This window comes from Petromyzon marinus, chromosome 32 (assembly GCF_048934315.1).
Source record: "Petromyzon marinus isolate PM22_M1 ecotype Great Lakes invasive population chromosome 32, UKy_Petmar_22M1.pri1.0, whole genome shotgun sequence".
Classification (NCBI taxonomy): domain Eukaryota; kingdom Metazoa; phylum Chordata; class Hyperoartia; order Petromyzontiformes; family Petromyzontidae; genus Petromyzon; species Petromyzon marinus.
This window is the reverse complement of record NC_133698.1, coordinates 12,961,453-12,970,961: the sequence shown is the minus strand read 5'-3', so window position 1 is coordinate 12,970,961 and position 9,509 is coordinate 12,961,453. Positions and strand designations below refer to the sequence as shown.

The 9,509-nt window shown below is 52.3% G+C and overlaps 1 long non-coding RNA gene across 1 annotated transcript; it reads left to right on the top strand.

Moving 5' to 3' along the window:
- The first annotated feature begins 249 nt into the window (after positions 1 to 249).
- LOC142929640 (uncharacterized) lies at positions 250 to 7,321 on the top strand. The gene is made up of 2 exons (XR_012945831.1): positions 250 to 1,157; positions 5,652 to 7,321. It is a non-coding gene; the product is annotated as an uncharacterized LOC142929640 (long non-coding RNA).
- The last annotated feature ends 2,188 nt before the right edge of the window (positions 7,322 to 9,509 follow it).

The window sequence follows — 9,509 nt, the reverse complement described above, 5'->3', positions numbered from 1 at the left end:
AAAGCATAGAGTGGCAGTAGTTTCATAACCGATTGTGTACCGGTTAAGAATAATGATGGAATGGAAGACATAGGAAAGTACATTCTCACAGGAGATGGAGCAATGAAATCAGCTCGTGGGCAATTGCTCGGTGGATTGTTACATCGCGGGATCTTGGAAGATGGTGACGGCGTGGTGGGGAGGTGGGAGGGGGGCTAGTGTAGGAGTGGCGGGGGGGGGGAGTAGGGGGTTCATCCACCAGTGGATTGATCGTGGCTGATGGTGAAGTGCGATGTTGAGCATCCTTGGAAGAAAAGATCTTGGGCAGCTGAGCAGCGCCTGGCGGCGGAATGTTGGCAGCAGGAAGGCGGCGATGGCGAGCGTGGTGGATGGCGAGCGTGGTGGTATTGGTGGTGGAGAATCAGCGCCAGTAGCCGTGATGACCTTGTCGCCCGCGACACGCGAAACGAGCAAAACAAACGGGGTGAGGTGTTTGTTTTTCCTGGGAGTTTAGGACGCATGCGTTTGGAATAAAATGCGTCACTTTGCATGGCGGAGAACAAACAAATCTGGTGGTTTATTGGCATGTCGGGGATGTTCGGAGGGAGAGAGAAAAAAAGGCGGAAGGGGGGAGTGAGAGAGACACGATGTAAATGGAAGGAGAGAGACACGGAGAGGAGGTGAGAGACAGACACGTAGAGAGGAAGCTGGAGGCAAAGAAGAGAGGCGCAGGAAGGGGGAGGAGAGGAGACACGGCGAGACGGATTTTAGAAATACACGAGGGAGAGAGAGGCAAACATAGGCAGAGAGACAGAGACATTGAGAGAGAGACACAGGCAGAGAGACGTAGGGAGAGGGGAGAGAGACACAAGGAAGCGGGACAGGAGAAACGTGGAGACCTACAGCGAGAGAGGAGGAGAGAGAGAAAGAGACACGGGGAAAGGAACGGAGAGGCACAGTGAGAGGGAGACTCAGCCAGCGATCGTGGTAGAGTCGGGGAGAAGGGAGGGAGAGACGCAGGGGGGTGAGGCTCATAAATCTTCCCCGCCGGGGTCGCGGTGTCGTCCCTCGCGGACGTCACGAGCCCCGCGCGTGCGTGAGCGCCGTGCGTACAGAGGAGGCGGCAGACCCGGCACGGCCAGGAGGAGAGGTGTTGAGAGCGGGGAAGACGACGAGAGGTGAGGGGAGGGCAGGGGAGGGGAGGGGTAGATGGGATGAGGTTGTGGGAGGGAAGAATAAATGGGGGGGGAGATGATGTGCGGTGAGGAGATGTGAGGCGAGGCGGAGATACGGTGAGGTGAGAAAGAGAGGAGATGAGGTGAGGGTGAAATGACGTCAGCTGAGGGGACGTTAGATGAGAGGCTGCAAAGTGGCGGTAGGTGAGGTGACTGTGAGCTGAGGGCGGAGGGGGAGAGGTTACGTATGACGAGGGGAGGTGAGGGTGGACATGAACTAAGAGAAGATGCAGTGAGGTGGAAAGGGTGAAGAGGTGAGGGGATACTTGAGGGGACATGACGTGCGAATGAAGAAGAGGGGAGATGGGGTGAGATGATTAAGAGACATCGATAGGAACGAGGTGAGCAGAGGTGACAGATGCAATTTTTAAATGAGATTAGAGACGAGAGATGGGTTAATTAAATTACGACGATGGTGGTGATGTTTGACTCGCGATGATGAGAGACCAGATGAGACGCCAGCTGGCACGAGGTGAGATGAGGAGAGACCTCGTTAAGGCCCTGCTCGTATGTAAACACCATTGATCACGAACTGAGCTCATTTCACCATTAATGTTTATTACATTTTTCATGTGCTGGCTTGTAAGGGAACAGTGACAGTGCGTGTGGCTGTGCGTGTGTGTGGGGTAGTGTGGCCGCGTGTGGCTGCGTTGGCTGGGCCATGTAGCCCGCATGCCCAGCCACCGCATGCCGAAACAGCTTTTGTTCGGCCGGATCAAGGGGGATAAACGGGCACAGCACGGGCTAGAGAAGAGATGGAGTGATGTGGTACAGGAGGACGTGGAGCTGAGTGGACTTGCCGATGACTGGTACCAGCGGTGTCAAGATCGGCCTCTGTGGAGGAGGCTCGTGAAGGACGCTACTGGGCAGTTGGAGGCAGTCGCCCTCCAACAACAACAGAGGGCGGAGGAGCGACGCTCACAATAACGAGCGGAGCGCCGGGTGGCTAAAGCAAAGCAGATTGACATAGTAGGGGGCACAGGTGGTGCATCAGCCAGTCATCTCAGTCAGTCAACCCGTGGCACTGTGTCGAACGCCCGCTGACCTCCTGCCAGCGGGCGTTCGACACTTCACGTGGCCTCAAGGTGCACATGGCCTGGCACAAGCGTCGTGGTGACGTCACCGCCACTTAGTGGCGAATGGCGGTTCTTGTTGTTTTTGGTGTGGCTGTGTATGTGTGGGGACCTTCAAAGGTGCTCGCTAACAGCACTTGCCCCAACAGTCTGCAAAGGCTATGTGGGAGACCGTTGTCTTTGTGGGGAGCGGCAGTGGTAGTGGTTAGCGCACTGCGCTACAAACCCCGCTCGTAACCAAAAAAACAGCTGCGAATATTTGAACCGGTCCTGGACCTCCCCCTCGGTCGACTCAGCCTGAAATGAGTACCCAATGTAATGCGAGCCACACCAGCCCCTTCATGTGCTGTGTTGACCTTAATAGTTGCTCGCTAACAGCACTTGGCCAAACGAAGGTGCAATTCTCGAATTCGTGTCGCGCTGTCTTCTGTTGCTCTCTTCAACTGTTCCCACGTCCTTCCTTGTTAGACATCGTCCAGCATCGCCCTTCTGTTCCTTCATTTTCTATCTTGTCCCAAACAATCCTCACCTCGTACAGCTCATTCCCTCTCACTACCACCACCTGCCCATTCAGCTCCTTCAACTCAATTACTCTCACTACTACCACCTGCTCTTTGTTTTTTTTTCGGTAAAGTCACGTAGAAATAATGAAAAAATAAAATTATATAATAGCATAATAGCATACGACGTTTACTACCACCTGCACAAACTACAGCAACAACAGCTTCGGTAGGCCTTCAACCAGCATTCGATTAACCATGGCTGATGATAATGATGACAATGACAAAGTCTGTAACCTTCTCTCACTCGGAGCCATCTGTACAACAACTCAGCATGTGCCCCATGTGTTGTATGCTGATGTGCACTGATCACTCGGAGCCATCTGTACAACAACTCAGCACGTGCCTCATGTGTTTTATGCTCATGTGCACTGATCACTCGGAGCCATCTGTACAACAACTCAGCACGTGCCCCATGTGTTGTATGCTGATGTGCACTGATCACTCGGAGCCATCTGTACAACAACTCAGCACGTGCCTCATGTGTTGTATGCTCATGTGCACTGATCACTCGGAGCCATCTGTACAACAACTCAGCACGTGCCCCATGTGTTGTATGCTGATGTGCACTGATCACTCGGAGCCATCTGTACAACAACTCAGCACGTGCCCCATGTGTTGTATGCTCATGTGCACTGATCACTCGGAGCCATTTGTACAACAACTCAGCACGTGCCCCATGTGTTGTATGCTGATGTGCACTGATCAGTCGGAGCCATCTGTACAATAACTCAGCACGTGCCCCATGTGTTGTATGCTGACGTGCACTGATCACTCGGAACCATCTGTACAACAACTCAGCACGTGCCCCATGTGTTGTATGATGATGTGCACTGATCACTCGGAGCCATCTGTACAATAACTCAGCACGTGCCCCATGTGTTGTATGCTGATGTGCACTGATCACTCGGAGCCATCTATACAACAACTCAGCACGTGCCCCATGTGTTGAATGCTGATGTGCACTGATCACTCGGAGCCATCTGTACAACAACTCAGCACGTGCCCCATGTGTTGTATGATGATGTGCACTGATCACTCGGAACCATCTGTACAACAACTCAGCACGTGCCCCATGTGTTGTATGATGATGTGCACTGATCACTCGGAGCCATCTATACAACAACTCAGCACGTGCCCCATGTGTTGTATGATGATGTGCACTGATCACTCGGAGTCATCTGTACAACAACTCAGCACGTGCCTCATGTGTTGTATGATGATGTGCAATAATGCTTAGGGCACACTCGCCATCTGAACTCTCGCTCATGTACAAATGTTTTTTTCTCTCCTTCATCTTTGTTGCGACTCCTGGCGTATTTTGCACGCCGTCCAACTGAAGTTAAATCTCTGCCCGCCCGTCTCTTTGTCTCTCTGTTGTAACATTGAAAAAAAACCTCAACACAGTTGGCAATAACACCGTAGCCTTAAAATACAACGTATTATAGTTGACGTTTCGGACAATGGTCCTCATTCACAGCACACAAATGACCATTGTTCATAGCATGGAATGAAATGGATGTATCTGTTATGTATAAGGGTCATTGCCATTCGTTATCTCCTTCTTCGTATGGCTGATGTAGATTCAACACAACAAAACTCAGATTTTCATTGAGGTGGTTTAGCCAGAGAATGGCATTAAGACTAACGAAGTGCATCGCTGTGATGATGCTTCCGTATTCGTGGAGTGAGAAGTGAGTAAATAAATGTGACGTGGTCTGTTCTGGGTGACAACAGGCGTGCACTGCTGGAGAGTTTTTAGATATTTTACATGTCTTATGAAAAAGGTCCGTTAACCGAAACGTCACCGGTTATATATTGTCATTTTTTGAGGCCACGGTGTTATTGACGAGAGTGTTGAGTTTTATTTTTGTATAATTGTCCTTGTGTACCACTGCCAACAAAGCAGCAGAGAGTAGGGAGGGAGGGAGGGGAGGGAGGGAGAAAGGGGGGAGGGGGGGAGGGGGGGAGGGGGGAGGGAGGGAGGGAGGGAGGGGGGAGGGGAGGGGAGGGAGGGAGAAAGGGGGAGGGAGGGGAGGGAGGGAGAAAGGGGGGAGGGAGAAAGGGGGGAGGGAGAAAGGGGAGAAGGAGGGAGGAAGGGGGGAGGGAGGGAGGAAGGGGGGAGGGAGGGAGGGAGGGAGAAGTGGCGTCTGTTTTCACAGCGGGCGGCAGGGAGAGGGGAGGGGTTCGTGGTGGGGCGTGGCCACACGGAAGCCGCGCGATTTACGGAAGACTTAAGCGGAGTTAGGTATATTGATATGCATTTTATGAGCACTCACAAAATAATTGCACAATGTGTACATAAGTTATGTTCGACCTTCATGGAAATAACGATGTCTAGTTGAGTAAATAGCAATGCATACATATATACTCGTCACCTTACTCCTGAATTAGGCCGACATTTCTAGGAAACCGCAATCAAATCTGTAAATTACAATAACAACCCATCAGAAAAAAGAGCCACCACGCCCTTCTTCCTGAACTGCTGATGGATGTTTGCACAATGCACAGAGGCTGAGTGCGTTTTACACCACTGCGTTTGTGTGTGTGTCGATTGAGGCTTGAGGTCACTTGGTTATCACACTCCCTGGATTGTCCTTTGTATCTATGTATGTTGAACTTCTTTAGCACCGTACGTGGAAGAATGACGACAAACTAAACACGCAAAAAGCAATTCTAAAGAAATGCGTTTTCAATCTGGATGATAAACGAGTTTTTCAATCTCGATGTGATGTTCTTCAGTGCACTCTTAACCGGCGGGTCTCAATCCGTGTGTCGAGCATGTCTTTGTTTCTGCTCCACAGTTTGCCGGTGTGGTTTTTTTGTTGCCAGCAAAGGGTCCGATGCCTTCCGTTGGAAGGCGACGTCGCTGGCGCTCCACCGTGCGTTTTGTGGTCAAATTCAAGAGTCCACTGCCCACGACCACTCTGTTCGCGTCTGCATCGTTTTGGGGGGAGGCAATTACCCAGTAAACTTTAGGGGAACATGGGCGTGTGGTTGGAACCGAGAGATAAGAGGTTCGGGAAACGTCCATGGTTTCTGAGTATATACACTTTAAAGAGATCACCAACAAACACCCGTTCGGCAAGCCCACCACTACCACCATCACCACCACCTCACTGCCCGGCTTCCATCTTCCACGGAAACAACGGGCATCTCTTCACCGATGCCTCACGCACACGTGCACAGTCAGAGACTGTCTCCTGCGCGCGACTGCGGCTGTGTCAGTGAGTGGCTGGGGGGATGGGTGGGTGGGTGGTTGGGTGAGTGAATGAGTGGCTGGGTGAATGGGTTGGGTGAGTGTGTGAGTGGGGAGCGGTAGCGTAGAGGTTAACGCGCTGCGCTACGAAACCCGGCGATCCGGGTTCGATTCCCGCTCGCCGCCAACACCCAGTGACGATTGTCTGAGCCGGTCCTGGGTGTCCCCTAGGTCTAATCAGCCTTAAATGAGTACCTGGTGCGGCGTGTAAACGTTCCCAATAGGGAGACAAAGGCGGCCGGGCGTGGCACTGGACACCCACCGCCTCGCGTGCCGTGCCGGCATTCATCGGTGCTGATGCTCGCTAAGGACGCTGGCCCCCGCACGGGGGTCCGTGAAGGCTATTGGGGGGGATCTTCGTCTTCGCACCTGCAATGCACGATCTCTCGGGATCAGCTACCGATCGGGCCAAATAACTCAGAAGTGAAACGCTTCAAGAGTTGCCCTCCATTCGGCCGCGCACGTGAAGGGGTACTATGCGCTCCTTTGTCTGTGTGGGGTTTTTTTTGCAAGAGGATTTTCAGTCTATTGCACAAATACCCGCATGTACCAGGGGCGTTCACCACTGAGGGGGGAGGGGTGGGGGATATTAGGGGTCGGCAAGGGACTGTTTTAATGTATCCGCCGGATCGAGCCTCCCAAGATGACGGGGGTAGAAGTTGAAGAAGAAAAAAACCCAAACCTCGGTCACAGCCGCCGCCGCCGCTCCTTCCCGTTCCGTCTCTCCCCTCCGCTCCGCTCTGCCCTCCAGGGAAGAAGTCTAAAGCAGCTCTGCCACGTGCATCCGTCTCGTGCGCCGGCTGGCGTTTGTAATTATTTAAAACGAAATGAAATCCGCACGTGCGACCGCCATTTTTCTAGATGTTGTTGATGTTGTTGTTGTTGCGAAAGGTCACGGAGACGCGGGGGCTTGGAAGATGTCCAACCACCCCCCCGCCCCTGGTGTCGTATCGCACGCGGTTACAAACTGCGAGCAATCGGTGGAAAACTTTGCACTCGACGCGGTGGCCGGAGAAGCCGTTTGTTGTTGTTGTTGTGGTGTTGTTCTGTTGAACCGGGTTGCTGTTCTGTGGCCGCGATCATTTTGTGATGACTGCGATACGCCGTGCGGTGTCGGGATTGCGATGGCACCTACCGTCCACTTTGCAAAATGCCACCACGTGTTATCATTGCTGAGGGTCAGGCAATAAACCTGCCACTGGCCCATAACAATTACGCTGACTCGCAATGGCTTCGTCATTATTATCCGTGGATGTATTTTTGTCCGTCGATTCTTACACCGCTATTTTATTTACTGAGAGGCCTTCGTCGACGAGATGCTGCGCCGTCACAACATCGCCCGTCCGACTGTCGACCCCGGCCATTCGACGCAAACGCGCGCACGCATCCAGCGAAACCGATCCAGTGCGCGCCATCCTCTCGTTTCTCATCGACGCTCCACGCGTCCGCGAGCGTCACGCGGCGATCTCGCATCGCGCGTCGCCTTCCCTGGGCTCCGTTCGGCTCTTGCGAGCGAGACGACGAAGTCCGGGGCGCTGCCGCGAGCTCTCGGCGTCCTGAGTCAGGTGGCGAACGTTGAGGCGGCGATGGCTGCTTGAGGTGCAGCAGCAGAACGAGAAACACCACGAGCGCGTCCAGCAGCATCACCAGCAGCATCAGCAGCAGCATCATCAGCAGCATCAGCAGCATCAGCAGCAGTCAACATCGCCTTCTCGCGCGCCATTAGGAAGATGTTGTCCACGTGAACGTTGTCTCGCGCACACATTCGCCTACCAATATTATATCCGGTTGAGCATCTCACTACGTGTTAAAACACGTGTTTTTGCTTCTTTGAATAGAGCTTTTTATTATCTTTAACACATGTATGGTAGTATTGTAAGTATAATGTGTACTGTAACCGGTGAAATATGTAGATGTAAGCATGTGGTTCGATAGCGTGCTTTCATTAACCCCAACCATTTCCGTCATTTCTTGTGGGAAAATTACGTTTCATCTTAAACGATGAATCATCATTGTCAAGAACACAACCCCCCGCGTAAAGCGAGAGGTAAGCCGTACATGAATCTCAGCTTTGATTGACGTGAGACCAAAACTCGTTTTGTTGTTGTTGTTGTTGTTGCGTCACACGAAGCGGCCGCACGCTTGAAGTTCACTTGAGAAGTGATTTCAAACTTCAGAAGTCGTTCCTTTGACGCACCGTTCCTGGGGGGGGGGGGGGCTGCGGGGTCTCGTTTCCCCGACGTCACGCCGCCCGCCGCGAGAGTCGCAACGTCTCCGAGTGTAATGGCAAACAATTAGCACAATTGCAATTTCGAAGCCAAAAAAAATATTTAAAATAGTTTTTAATGTTCAAAAAATAATAATGAAATAAAATTATGCGACCTGAGGATGCTGGGAAGGAGGAAGACAGCTGCATCCGTGCTCGTGATGATTGGGTCGCGATGACCATGGGACAATGGGGTGGGGGTGGTGGGGGTGGGGGTGGTGGTGGTGGTGGGAGCAGCGACCCCACCCAGCTTCCCTCTCCTTCCCTCTGCTCCTTCATCTGAGCCATATCGGATTCATCTGCGGTGACGCTTAATTGGCCACTTGCCTCTGCTCAAATTGCCGCGATTAAGAGTCGTTGGCGGGGCCCCTTCTCTCCTCCAGCCGCCCTCCCTCCAATCTCCTTCCACGGACTGCTGCCAGCGGTGGCTCTCTTTCGTGAAAGTGCTGCCACTGTGCAGACAATGTACGAATGTGGCCACGGGTTCTACAGTTAGAAATCACAGTTGGTGGGTTTATCCACTTGTACGCGTGTACATTATTTCACAATCGGCATCATCGTCGGTATGCACGTGGGTCAGCCCTTTTGTCAATCCGCTGCTGGATGAAGGTCGCCCCAGGCCAATCCCTTGGCAGTCCTGCGATGCAAGCGGCCGCAGGACCCCAAGCACCACGGCTGTACGTGCTGCGAAGAAGGTCCGTTGTCGAAAACGTCGCCTATCGTATCCCATTATTTATCTTCATTGCCGAATGCGAGTGTTTTTGTTCTCCACGCCGTGCGGGTTGTGGCAAGCCATGTCACCATACTTCACCATGGGGACATAGAAGTACAACCACGTCGACTGTATTTTTCTGCCAAGCTCACAACACCTGTTATGCAAGGTGGCTGAATTTAAAAGCTCTTTACAGTCCCGACGCTGGTTAACGTTCCAAGATCTGACGAGTTCTGACGCCATGCGCGGTGTATAGTCATCATCATTGTGATCGGCGTCGTCATCATCATCATTATCATCAATCACCGTTCTGATTACCATACAAACGTAAATAACAATTAATTCCTTCATCCATCTATTAATTCATCTGCGCTCCGCCTATCAATCGTGCATCATCCACCCATAAATAATCCTTATCCATCCAT